The sequence below is a fragment of the Gallus gallus genome, chromosome 9, assembly GCF_016699485.2.
Source record: "Gallus gallus isolate bGalGal1 chromosome 9, bGalGal1.mat.broiler.GRCg7b, whole genome shotgun sequence".
In the NCBI taxonomy this organism is placed as follows: domain Eukaryota; kingdom Metazoa; phylum Chordata; class Aves; order Galliformes; family Phasianidae; genus Gallus; species Gallus gallus.
The window spans coordinates 13,416,870-13,436,788 of record NC_052540.1 but is presented as its reverse complement, the minus strand read 5'-3'; the positions used below and the strand labels follow the sequence as shown (position 1 = coordinate 13,436,788).

General features: G+C 42.0%; 1 protein-coding gene across 5 annotated transcripts in view; it reads left to right on the top strand.

Moving 5' to 3' along the window:
* Nucleotides 1–19,919, top strand: part of OSTN (osteocrin) — a 67,684-nt gene that overhangs the window by 41,598 nt on the left and 6,167 nt on the right. The window contains exon 1 of one of the 5 annotated variants that reach the window (XM_015291403.4): nucleotides 14,071–14,137. The exons of 3 other annotated variants lie outside the window; for them this stretch is intronic. The gene's annotated coding sequence lies outside the window, so the exon portion shown is untranslated. 5 annotated transcript variants of the gene reach the window in all.

The following is a 19,919-nucleotide window of genomic DNA, read 5'->3' as shown; positions in this document are numbered from 1 at the left end:
TCTTAAGAAAGTTCAAGGAATGCACGTCTGTAGATTCAGGAACAGGCACAACAAGTCTAAGTGCCTTCCTGAACCAGAGCCTTAAAATAGCTCCACCAATGGCCATTTGTGCAGTGACATTTTGGAAATGTGCACTGCCTTATTAGAAGACTTGACTGTGAATACCAGGCAATCTACTGCGGTTCCTGGGATGTCAGCCCAGAATCACAGCAGCCTTCCCATCCCAGCACAGCTCAGAAAGGCAGTTTTTAAATTAAAATCTTCATGTAAAATGATAGATGCTGCAAGATGGGAAGCCTCATAAATTGAAAAATGTCAGTTGGTTTTGCAGAGGCAAATGAGAGGTTGTTTATTTATTTTCACCTCGTAAACATTTCAGAAGGGATTCTAGCACTTTGTTAAACTGCTGCAATATTGGAATCTTCCAAGTTTATTTATACATACCTAGTAAGCTCCCAGAAGTAGCAGGAGTGCCTGGTTTCGGCAGCCCCGCAAGTGGTGACTGCATACTTTTGTTGTTGTACTAGATGAGCATTCTGATAGACAAACCTGGGTAGAACAAGCACATGAAGTGCAGACATTTGTTCTCTGAGGAAATGTGGAATTCCACCAGTCCACTCTTTGGTCCAGGTTCACTTGTCTGAAGCAGATGGGTAGTTAAACGACGCTGTGTGCGCTTCCTTTTTAGGCTCTGTTTTCTGTTTGGAGGTATTGGCTTGAATTCAGCCTCCATCCTACCAGCAGCTCACCTGCCACACGTGGTGCAGTTAGGTCTTGCACTGCTGGAATTTGCAGAGGACTCACTGTAAGGCAGGATCCCACCCTGACGTGTGGTTCAGCTCCAGTCCGGGTTATTGGCCAAATTCTCAGCTGCTGGAAAGCTGAGTTGATTCAAAGTCGTCGTGAAAATCCACATGGCTCTGTGCAGTGATTTATTTCCACTTGATGTCAGGATATTTGTGCTCACTTGTCCCGCTGGAAACTTGCTTAAGCTAATGGAGGACAGAGGTGTTTCCTTTGATCTCAGCTGGTCTCAGTGCGCTCCAGTTCTCCTGGACCACGACTTCATTTAGGTTGCACCAAACTAAATGCTACTGAGGGCAGAGAAGCTGTAACAACTTTATAACACTGTGAGATAATTACTTATTTTTCTGGTTTATCCACCCCCCTGTGCTGATGTTTTCTCGTGTATCCTTTACACTGCCTCAGCACAGCAGGACTGGCTAATATTTCCTGATCCACATCCTCCTCTGAACTCAGTCTGATTGCCAGCAGGGCTGGCAGCAGTGCCCAGGGTACCCCTGCTGATCATTCCTCCAGTTGTATTTTCGAGCTAGTATCAGTGAATATTAGCTTTCATCTAGTAAGCTTTCATCTAGTGAAAGTCAGCATGAGCCAACAAAGTCAGCAGTTCTGGGTCAGTGACAGGGAGATAAGTGTCATGGGCTAAAGCCACAGTGCAAAAGGTTTTTGCCTGGGTGTTAAGGGATGTGTTCTTGACGGACACCAGGCAAGGTTAACCATCTGGACAACATCTCCTGTATCTGTGGGTGTTTTCTGTTCCATTATTCTTGTTGAGCCGTATACCTCCCTCATCTGGAATATCTCCATTGACTTTAGTGAGCTTCTCTGGATTTTCACCAGGACTAAAGGGCATTTAGTTTGTTGCTTGTAATGCTGATCCTGCCTCATCCCTGCAAAGACTGTGGTAAATGGGCCAAATGCAAAGTTGAGGTCCACAAGAATATCCTCCGTTGGTAATTTTGCGGACAGATTTTGAAGTCCTAATTATTATCTGTGCAAATCAGACCTAATCAGGATGGAAGCCATCCAGGAAATGTGTTGTAAAATGGTTGTGCAAAATGAATATGAATTCCATTTCATTGGGGCTAAGGAGAAGTATGGCATGGCCAGAAGAAAGAAGGATAATGCAGAGTATGGGTGTAAGGATATAGCTGCATGAAAAAAAAAAAAAAAAAAAAAAAAGGAAAAGAACACACCCTACAGAGATTTATGTTATCTGTGGATCTTGCTGGCAGTGTTCTGGTGAATCAGTTGTTGCTACTACAACCATCTGTAGGATGCAAAAGGGATGAATCACAGCTCGTGGTTTCCAAAGCAGCAGTTAGGACAGTTCCCTTCATTCCCAGCTCTTTGGAGGTCAATACCTAAAGCAGTTCTTGTCATCTGCTGTGGGGAAGGAAGGAGCAAGTGACCTGCACCTTGTCCCCTGGGAACTCTCATAGGCAGAATGCTTTTTGTGTGCTCCAGAAAGCTGCTGTGACCACCTGGGTGCCAGCACTCAGTATGTTACTGTGGCTTTTCCCAGGAACATGCATCTATCTTGCCAGTGCTGTAACCCATGTCAGCCACTCAGAGAGTTAATGTCCATCCTTCTGCTGCACTGAGGCTGTATGTTGTTAGGTAAGAAGTGTTCCCCCTGCCCTTCCCTTTTCTACCAGAGCAGGAGGGGAAGGGAATGTGTTAATGGTCTGTATGTAGAAGGGTGATGTTTCCTGGCAGCACTTTTAGCTTTGCTTCCAGAATGTGTACAGTTATCATTTATGCTCCTTTAAATTCTTTCCTTTTTCTCAGAAGAGGTCGGTGCATAGAAAGAGAATTTGGATTATCAGGCTGCTGGCACCAGCCTGCATTTTCCATTGTATGTGCTTAGAATACGGTTTGGTATGGTGCCTCTCTTGATTTGTTTACCTTTTCCCTTCCCCTCTTCCTGCTGCCCACAGTAAGTTGTTGGATTCCTCTTTTAATGATAAATATTTTAAAAATGAAGCAAGGCATTAAGTCATTTTTACCATTTCTTTGAAAACATTAGAATTGCATATTTGATCTCCTGACATGCGAGGAGCCCAGGGAAATGACCAAGAGCAAGACACATCCCCAGAGATCCACCACATCTGGGTCCTTACTACTGGAAGAAAGGATTTGAAGATGTCAGGTCTGATCCTTCCTGACCCAGGAGCAAAGGGACCGTGATACTGATGGAGAGGACAGCCTTTGCTGTTCAGGTTTCCTGTACTATTCTGAACAGAACAGGGCTTAAACAGAAGAGAACAGGAGATCTCTGGATTAACCTGGGTTTGGAGCTTTACACAAGGGTGCTCTTCAACCTCTCTGAGCTTAAATGTCTGTGGTTTTGAATATCAGTGCTCCTGGCTTACGTGTGTGAGTCAAGTGTATTAATTTGAAGTCCTGCAGTGCGGATTCACATCTAGCCCCAAAGTACAGAGAACAGCAGTTATTGCTGGTTTATAGCCTACTGATGGGTTCCTGGGAAATGAGAAATCCTCACCTTATCTTCTTATGAACCACTGTTAATGTAGTGAAAAAGGTTGGTTTCTGGGAGAATGGCCTGGTGAGTTCTGTCCATGCAAGGCTGTCTGACATAAAGTGTAATGTATTGCTGCTGGCAGCTGCTAGCGGAGTGGAGAAAAGGGGTTGTTCCCTGCACACCCACACTGAGCCCAGGGCTTGGGACTGGGGAGGCAGAGGATAAATTTTCCTATGCTACGTCCACGGATGCCTGTGATAGGATGATATATAGTTGTGGTTCCTAGGAACCAGACTTGTTTCAGAGCAAGCCATGGAGATAATACTGCTGATACTGCTGTTTGGCTCTAGAAGAGATATTAATGTAAAATAGAAAAATTTAGAAGTGATTCCTTCCCCAGCTAGATGTCATGGCAGTGAAAACCAATAGCAGAGCTTGTCCCTGAGCCAAAGTTATATACAAAACACTTTTAATTCGTGGAAACCAGTTTGCATATATTTTGTTTATTTGGGAGTAAGAAAAGTCACTTTACAAATCATTGTCTGCTATGGGAAAGGGAATTGTCATAGACTCAGAATATAAAAGCACTATATGGTTTTTTTCAGTGCATCAAGTCATGTGACAAATTAGAGGGATACCAAATAACATAATTTCAACACAGTCACACAGTTCATGCTCCGCTTGCATGGTGATTATGCTCTCAGTTTACACAGATCTTTGCACTCCTGTGGTGCTTTAATAACATCACTTTAAAACCGTGACATTTTGGTAACATGAGGAGTGGTGAACACTCACCGCACCTCCAGCCATCAGTCACTGTCAGCTCCAGGCTGAGGTTTCTCTGCTTTCTAACTATGTATGCTGAGCCTGAACTCCTTTTGTGGCACTGAGGATTTGACAGTGCCCCCCCCAAAACAACCCAGGAAGTATCTGGTTGGTGTGCCCAGCTGCCTGAAGCCCCAGAGCCTGTGTAAATAGCACACTGTTCATTAACCCTGACTGTACCCCAGGGAAATGCAGGTTACATTGCATTATTTGTATAGCATAGAACAAGGGGGATGGAGGGAAAGAGGGGAAAAAAACCGAGTAAGAAGACAGCCATTGGTTTGTGGAGCTTACAACATCAGGTAGAGAAAGGGATGAAAGAAGTACAGGGATAAGATGCTTCACTTCGTGGTTTTGTGTGATAAGTGCCTCAGGAGGATCTGATTTTTTCACTCCATTCACTCAAGGAAGCCAGGCTTTGATTTTGGTCATGCTTGTGAGCACAGATAGCTCCACTGACTGCAGCACAATGCCAGCTCTCTGTTATCAGGGCTTTTGACTCCTGAGCGGTTACTCTGCTTGTAACCTGACTGCATAGAAACTAGTCCTGTGTATGGCATGGGAAGACAGGGACTGGCTGCCAGCTGACTGTATTTTACACTTATTGACTCTCTGTTTGATCCACTGACAACCAAATTTATCTCCCAGTGAAGTGGTCACTCCCTGCTCCTCACAGCACTGTGTGTCTCTGAGCATTTTGGAGGAGCAGGGCTTACATCAATAGCATCAGTAGGCATTCAGCAATGTCTGCATGCAAGCAGTGCCATACAGCTCAGCAGCCAGGCCTTCCCATGGAGCCATGGCATCACACCACCCAGGGCATGGGTTTTTCCCTGTTGGATGAGTAGAGCTGAGAGTGTGCTCTTCAGTAGCAACCTTAGCAGCCCACCTGTTCTTTGTGTTTAGAATCCTCCCTGTGTTATTTACAGTACGCAAGGCCCTGAAAACCTCACTATATCATTTTTTTTCCAGTGGCAACTGGGCTTTGCTGTGGCAAGGCTGTGCCACAGGCAGTACAGATGCTTCAGGCCCATGAAAGACCTGCTTGTGACTCAGCTCCCAAATTACTTTGACAATGATGCACGTGATATGATGCAGTTAGTAGAATCTAGTCACTGGGGTTGTGTGCTTGGTGGCAACATGCTTGATTTGGGACTGCAAGATAGGGCTCAGAGTGCTTAGTCAGCATTATCTGCTCCGTTTCGTTCCTCTGGTTGGTTGGTTTTAAATATATTTTGGATGCCTAATAATTCCAATGAGAAATTTCTAAAAGAACATCAGAAAAGCCATCCACATTATTTAAATCACCATGTTAATGCGACTGAGCTCATGTGGCTAAGAGACTGCAAATCACTTTCAGATGCCGTCAGCGGCTTTTTCAGTGCTTGTCTATGTCCTCCCGTGACCATTGCTTGGAGAGCCATGTACACACTCGAAGGATTTGCTTTGAGCGCAGGGCTCAAATATCAAAGTGGAAAGAAAAGCATTCAAACCTAAAAGCTGACCATAAAGCCCAGCACATCATTTTCAGAAGCAGAACATTATTGTTACTGTGCTGACAAACTTCTTTTGAGGGCAGCAGCACGGTCCAGCACCATTTGAGATTCGTCTTGAAGCCGCACGTAACCAAAATAAATATATGGTTACATAAGAAGCTACGTTACGTTCTTGCTCCGGGGTTCCAAGTCGGATTGTAAAGTAAGCACAACTTCAGCGTGCTTGCACTCACTGAGCTAAAGGGCCAATCCCCTCCCATGTGCAAGCCAGTTGATTCACACCTGGGATGGAGTGACTGACCAAGTGGTGGCGAGGTGGTTTTGCCCCTTCTGCTAAGGGCTGTGTGAGAGAGGTGGAGGGTCTCTGTGGGATGGACATGAGGAGGACAGGTAGAGAGAGACACTGAGCTCTGTGCTCCAGGGAAACGCTGCTTTGCAAAGAGAGCACTGTGTGGTTTTAGGGCATAGAGCAGCTTGGTGTGAGTAACTGAAGCACAGAGGATTGCATTGCTCATGTGAATCAATAATGATTTATATAGCTTCATTAGTATGCCAGCAGCAATACCTATAGTAATAGGGGCTTAATGCTGTACAGGATACAAGCCTGCTTTCGGCTGTGTATGCCTAGGGGAAGAATTACGTTGAGAAGCTGTGACAAACCTGTGCTTTTAGAGCTAGGCTTTGAAATTTGGCAGGGGATAATTGTACTTTTTTGCCCCGGAAGGTGTAGTGAAAATATATGAATCTATGTTTAATTCCAAAGCACTCGGACACCAGAACTTTACATGGGAGAGAAAAACCCACAAAAGGATTTAGTTTGCTTCAGAGTGGAGATACTCATGAAAATTCACAAGGAAGACAAATGTAGACCTGCAGAGGGGAGGGATCTGGCTGTGTGGCTGACACGGTGCAGGCAAGGATGGAGAAGCACACAGCAAGAATAAGCAGGCAGTTTTAGGACCCTGAGTTTTCTGAAGTTGGCACTCCTTCTGCTTTAATCAGGCACAAATTGTTCAGTTCCATGCAGAAGGGATAATGTTTGCTGTCCTGTACTCCATATGAGAATAAAATAAGTTCTTCCTCTTCTTGGCTAGGCTAGAGTATAGCAGCAGCAGAGGGAAAAGGGTGATAAGATCCAAGGGCATTTTCTTCCTCGTTATGTTCTGAAGAGGACTTTACAGCCCCTGGCTATACTATACACTGCCCAGTGTTCTGTCTCAGCTTGTAGACATTAAGTGTACCTAGCAGAATAATGTGTGTGTGTGTGTGTATGCTCCTAAAGGAAGGACATAAAAGAAAATAATTGAAGTATGCAAAGCACCTAGGCAGGGTAGTGAGTGCTATAAGGCCCCTTGTAGAAATGAGTGCTGTCAAGATGAAAGGCCACACGTTTACAGAGGATGATAAGATAGTTACCTACAAAGAACAAATAAAAGTGGTAGCTGCTTCAGGCAACAACAACAAAAAAAAAAGCCAAGTATCATCAACACTGTCTTATACCTGTGGACAGAAATGTCAGAAAGCTTAATCTAAGAACATCTAGTCAAGGCAGAAGTGAAGGTGAGAACAGTCCTGTGCACCAATGTGGTCTGAGGGCTGACCTTCTGGAAAGCAGCTTTTAAAAAGGATCTGTGGATTGTGGTGAGTAAGTTGACTGTGAGCCAGCAGTAGTCTTGCAGCAAAGGAACCCAGAATGCTAGTGCATGCACAGGTCTGGAGAGCTCTGTTCCCCCATATGAGGGGGATGTGAGCATACTGGAAGGACCACAGAGATAATTATGGGCCTGGACAGTCTGGTAGATGAGGAGAAGGTAAGAGAGCTGAGACTGTATAGCAGTGGTGATCCTATCAGTGCATATAAACACCTGATGGGGGATTATAGAAGACAGTGCCAGACTCTTTTCAGTGGTACTCAGCAAGCATAAAAAAGGCAACGGGCACAAACTGGATGAACATAGGAAATTCCTCTTAAAAATAAGTGGGGGTTGGACAGTGAATCCTCTCCTGAATAAACTTAATAGAATTAACTCTCCTGAATGCCAGAGCAATGATTACAATGGTTACTGTGATCCTGGACATCTGCTCTTTTTTGGTTAAATGTTGCCAATAGAAATATATGTTCAGGTATGGGACTTCACGTGCACAGATGGTCTGTGCATGTGTGGATACCTGGAGAATCCCTATGTAGGGAGGCAAGCCAGAGCTTCCGGCCAGCCTGCCAGAGAAAAAAATAATGTAAAAAATTGCTAAATTCCACCTAGACAGAATTTCCAGCTGGAAAAAATAAAGAGCATGTGTCTGGGAAAACCTGGACATGAGCTATTTGTGCTAAGTCTCTGCACAGAGCGGTTTCTCCTTGAATAAAATGCTCAGCTACTCAAACAACACCTTCACACCCCAGAAACAGTCTATTCATCGTTCAGTTCCAATGGTGGGTTGCTTGTTACTTACTGCTCTTTGTATTTTTCCCTTTAAAACCTGTTGTTAATTTCAGACAAGGAAAAGAAAGGAGGGTACATAGTTGTGTTTATGTATACAGACTTGCTGCTTTTGCATTATCAATTCAGTTGTGCCACTGGTTTACTTTATACACCTTGCTTGAGAAAAATAAGCTGTAATGAGAATCTGGTCTGGGGTTTATTTTCTCTGCTTTTTATGACGTCTATGGCATAGTGCTGTGTTTCACTGCTACCCCCAGAGCCATGACAAATACATGAATGCAATATGCTGCAAGTTGGGTGACCTCCCAGGCAAGATAGGGCAGGAATAATCGAGGAGCTGATGATCAGCACTCAGTAATTTGTCCCTGTGATGGTACGTGGATCTACTCTAATCAGCAAGGATCTTCCTCTGTGCAGAAGTGCTTGGTCCATTGCTCACAGTAAACCCAAATAGCGGTAACCAGGACTGTAGCTGCCTCTAGATGGCGATGATTGACTGATTAATGTTTGTTCTGTAATTGAAAATGATTACTGGCTTATCCTGGATTAATCCAGTTGCGATGCTGCAGCCGTTTAGCAAATTACAGCTTCACCGCAGAAAGCTGCAGTGAGTCTAACAAAAAAATGTCTCTGTCCAGTTGAAATGATGGGGGAAATGTGGCCAAGAAGTATAGCAGAGTTTGGCCAGAACATTAGGATGGATTTACAAACTGTTGTGAGATCTTTAATTATCAGCAATACCAGAAGCTTTCTTTTCTAGAACAGTATTTGCTCATGAGGTCTCTTGCAGAAACCAAACCATGAGGACATTTAAACCGTAATAAAACAGGGAAGGATATCAAATCAGTCCTCAATTGCTCTGAACTCCTAGGACCATGTTAATAGCTTGTTCTGGTTGGCCTCTGACACAGAATGGTCCCACTGTGCAAGACGTACCAGCAGTGAGAGCCCAGTGCCTTATTAACATCATTTGGCACTAGTTGCTTCTCAGGAGAAACAGGTGCCCAGCCCCAGCTTTGGCATGGCTGTGTCTTCTTCTACCTGCATGCCAGGTAAGAAATGACTGTTTACATTTCCTGCAGCATCCTTCCTGTTGCAAGTAGTCCTCATGTGGCCTTGCCCAGCTTCCAGAACGCTCTTTATGTTTGAAGAACATCACTCACCTTTCCCTTTTCCCCTAAGACCATCGTCATTTTGCTACTTAGCTACTTTATCTAATTCTTCTGTGTCCTTTCTCCTCCATCTTATTTCTAAGCTCTGGAAAGAAAGTAGTTAAGAGTTGTGTAAAAAACAGTGTGAAGTCAGGACAGTATTTCAAGACAGATGTATTTTTATTTCTTGTGAGCATATCTTTGAATTTAACCTGCTGCTGTGCATGGCCAGGTTTGTAATTTGCTCTGAGCTGAAGTACGTGCTCTGGAGCCAGGATGCCCAATTCCAGCACACCATGCCACAGGGGTTCATGGGTCAGAGGGTTTATTTCAGTGACAAGTGACATCAGCATGTGCATCATCATCGGAACCACTCCTTTTCCCTCTTCCTTACTACGGAAAGATGGGCTGCTCTCTGTGTGTCATCTTTATATTTAGCATTGACTCCATGCAGCATGGCTGCAGGGTGTGGAAACTCAATCTACTGGCTTTCATTTCATTCTTGCCAGTCTGAATTAGTGCTAGGCTGGTGATGGCTCAGAAAGTTTATCATTTGTGTAGTAGTTTGAGGCCTCTTTGCATGGCTTTGTTGTCCTATGGACCACTTGGTCTGTAGCACAAAAGGTCCCATCACTCTTCCTAACCATCTTGGGCCATGAGCCAGTGGCATATGCATGAAAGATAAGATGTATTTTTCATTTCCAAACACATCCTTCTGCATCATAGCATGGCTGTTACAAAAGAAGCATGCATTTCAATTAACTGTCCTTGTTTGGGATTTTTGCTTTGTTTTGCCAGTACTTTTTATGGATTCTTAGTTGTCATGACCCAGAGCCTGTCACAAGCTCTGAATTCTAGCACAAAGGACCTCTTAAAAGTGTACAGAGAGACTGCTTATAGGAAGTCTAGCATTCCTGAAAATGTGACAGGCTTCGTTTTTATACACTACCTTCACTTTTGGGGTTTTACTTCTCAAAACCCATTAGCTGCAAGGATTCATCTTAAAAGGAAGTGACACAACAAAAGCTACTTGGATAGCTTACAGATTTCAGAATAGCTGTTTTAGGATAGTTTTTCCTTCCGAAGTAAGACATGCCTTTAATTGGAAAGCATGCATGTACATTGTTAATATAGAGTCTCTTTCCCATAGTTCTATTTTGCGATGAATCATCTGCTCTCAGGCTCTGTAGATCTACATGAAAGTAGGTGGGAATCATCTTGCTTTCTGAAATTCCTCTTACGTATTAACCATGAATCTGTCGTAGTTATTTTAAAATGTTTCTCCTTCTCTCATCAAGTTATGAACAACAAAAGCAATCTTGGATATTCTCCCCAGACCAGAAATGCTGGGTGTTTGGTTAATCCCATAGAATGTTCTTCACCTCTAAGACTGGTCAGAATTCGGTCAATTTTATCAGAATAGCTGATAGTTTCAAGAAGTAAAAATAGACTGAAGACATCAAAAATGGGAATATCTCAGTTGTTCAAATGGAGCCACATGAATCAGTACTGGCTGAGCACCTAGCTTGTAGAGATCAGTTCTAAGGAAAGGCACTTGTAGGTTTCATTTGAAAAGGAATATTTGATTATTTCTTAGACTTTTGGGGCAAACCTGTCAAAACTGGATAGAAAAATCCATTTTTCTAACTTCAGTGTTGCCATTATTTCCCAGACTAGAACCAGAATTAATGAGAGGATGACATGACTTGAAGAGGCTGGAGGGTAGGGTGCCCATGGGACGCTAAGAGAACTTCTGCAACTTGGACCAGTGTGGTCTAACACTACTGACACACATTTTAGTGGGAGAAGGAAAAGTTTAAAGGTGCAATACAGCAAAACCAGCAAGCGTATGTTGCCATATTTGCATGTCATTCCTAAAGCTTTAAAGACAGGGACTGACAAACCCAAATATAGTTTCCATTGGCAAGGCTGATGAAAGCAAGGGCAAGATTGCACAACACTTATATAAGTGAAACCTTACTAACACCAGTTCCTGAGTTAAATAAGGCCTCGTCTACTGAAGACATAAAGAAATTTTTGAGCCTATTCAGTTGATTTGCCTTCCCTCCTCCAATTTATTTTTATTGTCTTCATAGAGAAAATCCCATTTCATTTATTCATTGAATTTAAGGCCATAAAATTCCTACCAAACTCCTGGTTGCTCTAACTTAGCTAAGTGTGTTGGAAGTATAATTAAACCTCAGCAGAGTTGAGGACATCTGTTCCTTGGGCACCCTTCCAGCTAAGTAACCACCATCCACATTTTTCATTATCTGGGAAGCTTCTTTATCAGCTTTCTCCAGAAGGTGTCAAAAAGATATCAGTAAGTTGTTGCTAAATCTAAGTCACTTGTGACTTGATGACTGTTAATGCTCTATACTTCTTTTTTCCCCTGGAAAAAAAAAACAAATGGTTTGTGCTGGTAATGTGTCCTATTCTGAGGCCATCAGCAGCCCATGAAGATGGCTGATTGCTCACATCTGAGTCCCTTTCACCTCCTGGTCAGAGCTGATGATAGTTATGTGTATCAGCATCCGTTTCAGAAATCTTTTGGACTGTGTGCTTTTGTAGGAAGAGAAAAGCAACCAATTCATGTTGAATTAGAGAAGGTGTATTTCACTTATCTAAAAGGAAGAGCCACAACCTCGTGGCTGTTCCAAGTGGTAGAAACATAATTGGAGCTTTGTTACAAGATCATCAATCAGCAGAGAGCCTGAAAGAAAATCTTAATACCTGGTCTTGGACATCCCCTGGAGTCAAAGCAACTGACAACATGGCTGCATTTCTCCTCCTGCTCTTTCCTGAGCCCAGCATCCTCCTGTCTTGTGAGGCACTGAGCCTCAGCCTTCCTCCAGACTTCACCTGGGCAACCTGGTCTAAAATCAGATCTGGAGGTTAGTGGCCCTGCCTATGGCAGGGGGATTTGTAAATTGATGATCCTTGGGGTCCCTTCCCACCCAAGCCACTCTATGATTTGCTATGAAATACTGAAATGCCTAAGTTGCAGGCATTCAGTTGTCTGTTCTCAGCTTTTTCACGTTGACACAGCCTGTGTCTCTTATCAGCCCTACCCGTACCAAACAGAATGGAGCCCTGCAGAGACCTAACTTAAAGAGCTTGAGATGGAAGCTGTAAAAACTCCCCTAAAAGTAAATGCTGGCAAGTGGTGCCTTTTGTCTGCCCAACATGAGAAGGAGAAGAAGGAAACTGAGTGGATAAGACTGCAGTTGCTGCTTGGTAAAACCTCATGGTCGTATGTACAAAAATTACCCCATCAATCCTAATAATAGCTCGCTATTATACCATGGTTATCTTTTTCCTGAGATCCTGCCTGTGTGTTTTATGCAGATCAATGAAGTACTGCCATGTTCTTAGGCTTCAAGCATCTCAGTGTAGGTAGCTGTGTAAAACTGAGACAGGTCCAGTTCTTTCCCAGTGGCAGTGTTTTGGGCTGTTCTCATCAGTTCGATGTTTCTCTCTGTGCTTATGATTCTGCTGCAGTTCTAGTAACCACAGGGCCCATTTAGACTTCTGTGGTGGCTGTTATTGTTCTGTTATACCCCACAGTGGAAAACAGTCCCGACCTACATGCTCCAGCATGGTGTGGATTCTCCTATGGCTACACATATTTCTGTAGCACTTGACTCACCCATACTCAAAGATCTGTGTGTTCTGAGAAATGCTGTAAAAATAATTCCTTTGCATCTCTTTGTCTTTTGGGGCTGTAATCTGTATTGTCTTCATGGTCTAAACTAGACTCTCTTTCTGTGTTTACTTTTTCCTTCTTTTTTTTTTCTCCTTATGCCTCAGTCAGAGTGTGGTGGAAATGTTCTCTGCAATGAACAATCCTGATTTGGCACTCTATGTCAGCACTACAAAATTCAGCTGCCATCTTTGTCTGGAAAAATGAGCTGTGTTTAAAAAAAAGTATGATGAACCTTTTATCTTTTTCTAATCACTCCAGTCAAGACAGATGATGAAATCAAAGGTGTAGGCTCCCTGGCTGGTATTTTTTCCCACGTAGTTCAAAGCAACGTTTGAAATTTCCTTTTACTCTCTGTTGGTTGTAGCAAGTGCTTTTGTAAAGTCAGAGTCAAACTATTTTAAAAGTACTGTGCCTACCTGTTGAGAGAATAAAGTCGTTATGAACAAACTGCTAAGGAGTCTGCACAGGTTGGAATTGTAGTCCCCCAGACTAGTCCATAATTTCTATGTACATTACTTAAGAAATGACATAGACTCATTCCTAGTTTACAGGCAAAGAAGAAAATAAAGTCCTCTGCTGCTGCCTGGGGAAGATACTTCCATAGCTCACACAACAGTGATTTCAATAACTGAAATAAGGTGTCTGTAAGACTTAAGTTCTCGTAAGCTGCTTTACAAAAGCACACTCCTTTTCTACTGCTTATCTCATTGGTCTGGTAAACACACTAATTAATTTCTTCCTAAAGTAGATATTCTCCCTCTAAAGTTATTTCTGCTGTGCCCAGGGAATACAGTTAAAATATATATATATTTAAAGTCATTTGGTTTCTCTACTGCAGTTTGCAGAAAGGAGGGGTTAGAGGAATGGTGATGCTGCAGAAAATATTCCCACTTCCATGGTGTCTCATTCTCTGAAAGAAGGAAAAAAAACCCAACACACAACAAAAGCTGAGAGCTTTAATTATAACCTAATCATCTTCATCAGAGCAATAAATATAACAAATGTGAGGCAAGTATGCGTGTGAGAGTGCAAGACAGAGAAAGGTTTAGGGCAAGGATCAGTGGAAAATCTTTAGAAATGATGTAAGAGAAAGCAAAGGCAGGGATTGGAGTTTGTAGCCTACAGCAGAGACTATAAAAACTCTGAAAGAAAGCTGAACATTAGGGATAAGTTAGGGAGAAGAACATAGCAGGACCATTAAGGTTGGGATTGCTTGTATCCAATGCAAGGTAAGATGAGTGAGGACAGAGAGGGGTTTGGGATATTTTCAGTGTCTCTGTGCTCTGTTTACTTCTCTACTTTCTTCCTTTCTGTGCTTTCTTCTTTTTATCTTTTCTCCTATTTTTTCATACTAACAGGCATGCACAAAGTACACACATGCCCATGTCAGATGGGAGAAGTACAGCTTCTTTTTCCAGTTTGAGATTAGGGTAATAAGATGCCTATCACCTGGTATTTTTGGTACTAGAACTGTACTAATAATATCCTGTGGAAACTTATTTCTTTCGGTTAATCAGCCAATATTTAAACAAGATGTGTCAGTGCGTTTTACAACACTGACTAGTTGCTTTCATGCTTTCGCAGTGCTTCTGCAGCAAACTGCTGTCTGGTTTTATTGTTATGGATTTGCTTGTGTATGTTATTGTCAAATGCATATTACTTCTTAAAATATACTGAAAAGCTACGATAGAATAATTCCTTTGCATTAGTGTACATCATACATAGTAGATAAGTTAGCAGCATGCAGTATGTTGTAAAATACAATATATACAATTGATTTAGGGAAATATTTTTTCTTTAATTTCTGAATCTGCCAAAAGGTTTTTGCTATGTCCCGTTTGAGATAAACGATCCAGATTCTGTCACATTTCTGCAGTAACAGAATAATCCTGCAAAAACATTCCTACACTAACAGAGTAGTTATCATTATCCAGTGATCTGATTACTTCATCTTCGTACCACTGTAAGTGAAGTCAGACTCTGATTCAGTGATAGTCACTGTAATATCTCCATTCTGGGTTCAAAACTATTTCACCACTTTCTGCCTCCCAGACTGGAGTCATGCAAGTAAGTACATGTGAATAATCTTTGGTTTAGATGTCCAGAGGGTACTGTGAAGTTCAGATCCCACTAATTTTTGAAGCACAAGCACACGCTGCCTTTAGCTTTCCTTACTTGGCTTTTCAGTCTGGAATGACTGTCCCTGTGGGGAGTGCAGAGCTGAAAGCTGAGGAACTGTGAGGATGTTTTGTGTCCCTGCCCATTGATTCGCTTAGGAAGCCAGGGGCAGATTATTACACTTACCTGTCTATGCTCACCTGTATCCAAACTGCAGCTTAGCCTACTTTTCATGTAAAACACTCCAAGCATCCTGAGGAGTAGCAGGCAAGCAAATAAACAAAACAACAGTGTAAATGATGGGGAAAGCTGCAAAACAGGTATTCTTTAGTATTTATGAATACCTACCATGCTGCTTTCAGCAGGCTGGGGCTTGGTTTTCACTTTCTGAATGAATGAGAGGAGTAACCCTCTGGGCTTTTTACAGTGTAAATTTAAAAATGTGAACCATATGAGAGTGGTAAGAACTCTCTTGATGGACCCTGCTAAAATTGCAAGAGATTGCAGCTTCCCTTTTCTTGTTGGTTGACCCAAAGAAACAGATTAATCTCTAATTTCCCTTTGCAATTCATCTTCATCAACTAATTGACTTTCCTTCTTCTTATGTTAATACCCTTGATCAGAACATTTAAAAGCTTTTATCCAGTAAATCAGTGTCAGGGTTTGATTCTCTTGTTAGCAAATTCCAATGCCATTCTTGTCTCTTAAGAGATTATCTCAAAGGCACATCTTGAAGGATATTTTTACTGGCCTTGAAATGGCCTATGTCTTTGTATTGATAATATATTCTGATAATATGCTCTTCATACCAGGTATAAAGAGCGTCCATTTATCACTCCAATGCTGTCAGTTTTTATTGATACGGTGCTTATTTTTATTTTAAATGCTGGTAATGGCACTCCAACAGTGAAGTTTTTCATTCTCATGATAAAGATGAAGGAAGAAAACTAAATGTAAAGTTACTAGAACCGTTAAAAAAAGTTGGTGTGTTCAGTCAATAAATATATACATGATTTAGGGCTGAGAGTTTGTTGGCAAAGAAGGATAACCTAATAATGTTTTGTTTTCCATTGTGCTCACCAAAAATACTCCACCATCTCACTTAGGAAAGGTGGAAATAGACTCTTCTCATTAATGGATGTTTTCTTATAATTTACGATGTCCTTCTTATCTGATAGTCTCTGGGCTCCTGGACGTGTTTTCTCACTCCTATTGTGCCTACTGTTTCCTGGTCTCCTACTTTTATGATCTTGAAATGAGCTGGGAATTTTTAATTGCTAAAATGTGCTGCTAGAATTGGAAATGTAGTCAGTTCTGCAGGATGTCCAACTTGTCTCCTTCCCACTCGTTCCAAGGAAATTTGTCCCTGTTTATTCCACTGGGTTTCATTCTCTTTTTGCAAACAAGGAGATGAGGACCACGACTGACTTTTTCCACTGGTGTTTTTCCACCCATGTCAGTCAAATTCCTCCCGACAGCAGGGCAGCATTCATTTTGCAGCACAAGCATTTGTTCACTTTCCACACTCTGTGTAGAAACCAGGGTGCCACATCTTCAGCCTTTCTTCTTCTGAGTGGTGTGATTCCTGTGCTGTCCCCCACACTGAGCCTTCTGTGGGCAGAGACCCAACCACCTCGGAAACTGTAAAGGTGACAGAAGCAGCTGTTTATGTGAGCATCCACCCACAGCATCTCCCAGAAGAACAACTTGTCAGTAGGTGCGCCTGCATTTTGGATAGAAACTTTGGTAGGATGAAGGCTGGGGTAACCTGTGATGGTATGAAAACACTGGTACTTCGGGCCAAACACTGCAAATGGTGTCATTAAGATGCGACTAATTGTTAAGATGAAAGCTTTGAAGAATGATGACTGATCCCCAATGCCTTCTCGAGAAATCTTTATGGAATTTCATTTTCAGAAAGTGGAGCATTCTTGTCCCCGAAATATTGTCAGACCAAATGTTTCATATGGGGCACAGATATACCCAGACACGTTCTCAGAACCACCAGTCTGAAACCTCTTGCACAAGTTCAGGAATTTTAAGTTCTCTGTGTTCGCATCATATGAAATCTGCCTGCAATTATTTATCTACACAGTTGGGAAACTGAGAGTAGAGGGAGATTTACATTGCAGACGTTGACAAGTGTCTGTGCTATGTATCTAATAAATTGTATAGAATTGCTTAAAAAGTTAAACCTACTCCAGGAAACACATTATTAGGAACACGACGAGCCTGACACTGCCTACATTTCATTTTGCCACAACGTCCCATGTCCCATGCCTCAATGTCTTGCCTCAGAATCTTTTTACAAAGTAGTATGTAAGAAATGCTCTGTATCTCATCTGTGGGTTGAGAACAAAAACACCACTCTAACCTATCTTTGGACTCTGCTTTTTTTTTTGTGAGGATGGGATATATTTTGATTTTTTCCTCACTTCTCTTTGATATTTACATGACTAGGAAATTATGCTTGAGATAAACACTTTCCCTTAGGAGTTTCTGGAAGTGCTAGGACTGCTGCTATGCACATATTTTTGGCTTTGTGGTAATGAAAATGCTCAGAGGATCCATCGTACAGCTTTTAAAAGTAGGGCAAATTGGTTTCAGCCGGAGCAGGCTTATTCTCAGAGCTTCACAGAGGCTATTAATAAGTTGTTCTTATGGTAAGATACTCATCATCATAATTTTATTTATAAGGTAGATTGCCATGAGGTGTTCGGTCTGAGGCTGATGAGGCCAGTGTTAACACATGATGATAGACTTAAGCTGTATAGCAGCAGTTAATTTTCTCTTATGGCGTTGGAGCAGCACAAAATACATGGGTAACTGGCTTGCAGATGTAGCCATGATTTTCCTCCAACCATTTGGAACCTGCATAGCATCAGAGACCTTCATAGCTATTGGCTGATGAAGGTTTCCCAACACCATCCCAATGCTCATACAGCAGAAGGACTGCAGTCCTAATAGGTCCTGCTGTCAGGAGTTCTCCTGTCCCCAGGGGACAGCTGAGGCTTGGCTCTGTGGGTATATACAGAACAAAGCCTCTCATCTCCTGGGCTCAGCCACATCATGCTCCTTGCAAGAGCAAGGTCCTCATTTGCAGGTGAGCTTGGATGTGTCCCATGTTGATGTTGTGACAGCAAGCAGAGCATAGTCATCAATATATGGTGGCAGCTGAGGTGAAAGATTACAGTGCAAGGCATGATGTCTTGCCTCGGTTCTCTTGCTAACAAGCCAGCAAGAAAAATAAAGCTCTTGTGATTTATTCTTGCAGGGTAATCTCTGTAGTAATGTGAAATATGATAGTTCAAATGGGTAAGAACAATGACAGCTGTTATTGTTTTTGACAGGCAATGGGTTTGGAGCTTGGTGACAAATTACACACTGTCTGGGCTTTGTTCAACCCACTTATCTTCAGGATGTCATTTTGTTTTTTGGTTGTTTTTTTCTTTTTTTTTTGGAGGAGGTGGTGTCTTTTGTTTTGTTTTGTTAAAGAAAAACATCTTTTAAGTCCTTTGGTTTGAGGTTGGAGACATAAAGTTTCTGTTTGGTAAAGAATTTTGCTTTCTTGTGATCTTTTCTTGGAAAAAGACTACACAGATTCCTTAAAAAAAGTTTTGAGGGTTTATCCTGCTTTGATAAGGTAGAATAATGTTCTCTCTTTTATCTTTAATTGTGTTTTAATTGGACCTGCAACAAAGATACTTATTTGTATAAGGAATTTGAGTTTTGACACATTTCAAGCTAAAGCACTGTTATCACTAAAACACATAAATATGTCTGAATTTCAGACTTGCAATTACATTTAGTGAAGGTTAAACTATATTTTATGTCTGATAACACCAGGCCAGACCCTGAAATACTAAAGACGTGGAATAACACCCCAATCCCATGGCCTATCTGTGCAAAACTGGTGGAAAAGTGATGGAAGAGAATGAAGCTGAATTCCTCCTTTTTCCTGCCATGGGCACAACGCTACATAGCAATTCAGCACAACTGGACTTTGTTGGACTTAGTTTTTCCCCCTGTTAAACCAGTGATATTGCTTCTCAGCTACTGATTTTCATTGGAGCTAAAGCCAAGTTTCAAGTCCTTACGATTTCCTCTGCTTCCAATTTCACTGGCGTCGAGTTCTGACCAGTTAATCAAATGTCTTTTGTGTTGCAGGTGCCTTAATGTTTATTTTGATTAGTGTACCAGTTGCTATTTTTAGCTCTTTGGTCCTTGGGATGAATGAATACCAGCACAGACTTTAAACCATGATAAACATGTGTTTTTAACCTTGCCATTTATTTTTATGTCTCTGTATCCAAATAATCAGGATGTGGTTACCTGTGAAGGTAGTAGACTACTACTTAGAATTTCAGTGCACACCCACGTACAAAAATATACATTGTAGAGGGCCAGAGCTTTAAAAACACCAAGCCAAACCCTTGTCTGGCCTTAATGGCTTTTCATATCAAACTGAGAGATGGTGGTACCACCTGGTTTGCTGCTTTGGCTTTGTCCTTTGATTCCAGTGAGTTTAGTCTGCTCACTGGAGAGATTTGCTCCATACAAATTAACCAGCTGCTTTCTTCCCAGCTTACAGTAATCCCTCATGAACGATACGAAGAAGATATGTGTAATGGGGTAACCAGATAACAGAAGCACATACAAAACTTACTAGACAGAAAAAAGCAAGCAGGAAACAGAACTTTGAGAAAAAGCATCAGTGTTGATTCTTGTTAAAACTGGATGCCAAGCACTTTTGTAGCTTCTCTTTTTTGTAGTGTGGGAAAAAATAGAATGCCAAATACTTTTTACCATGACTTCTCTGCCTGAGCTTATGAGAGATTTGCTAAGCAAATGATAAATGCTGTATATCGCAGAAATGCATTCATACATCCTTTC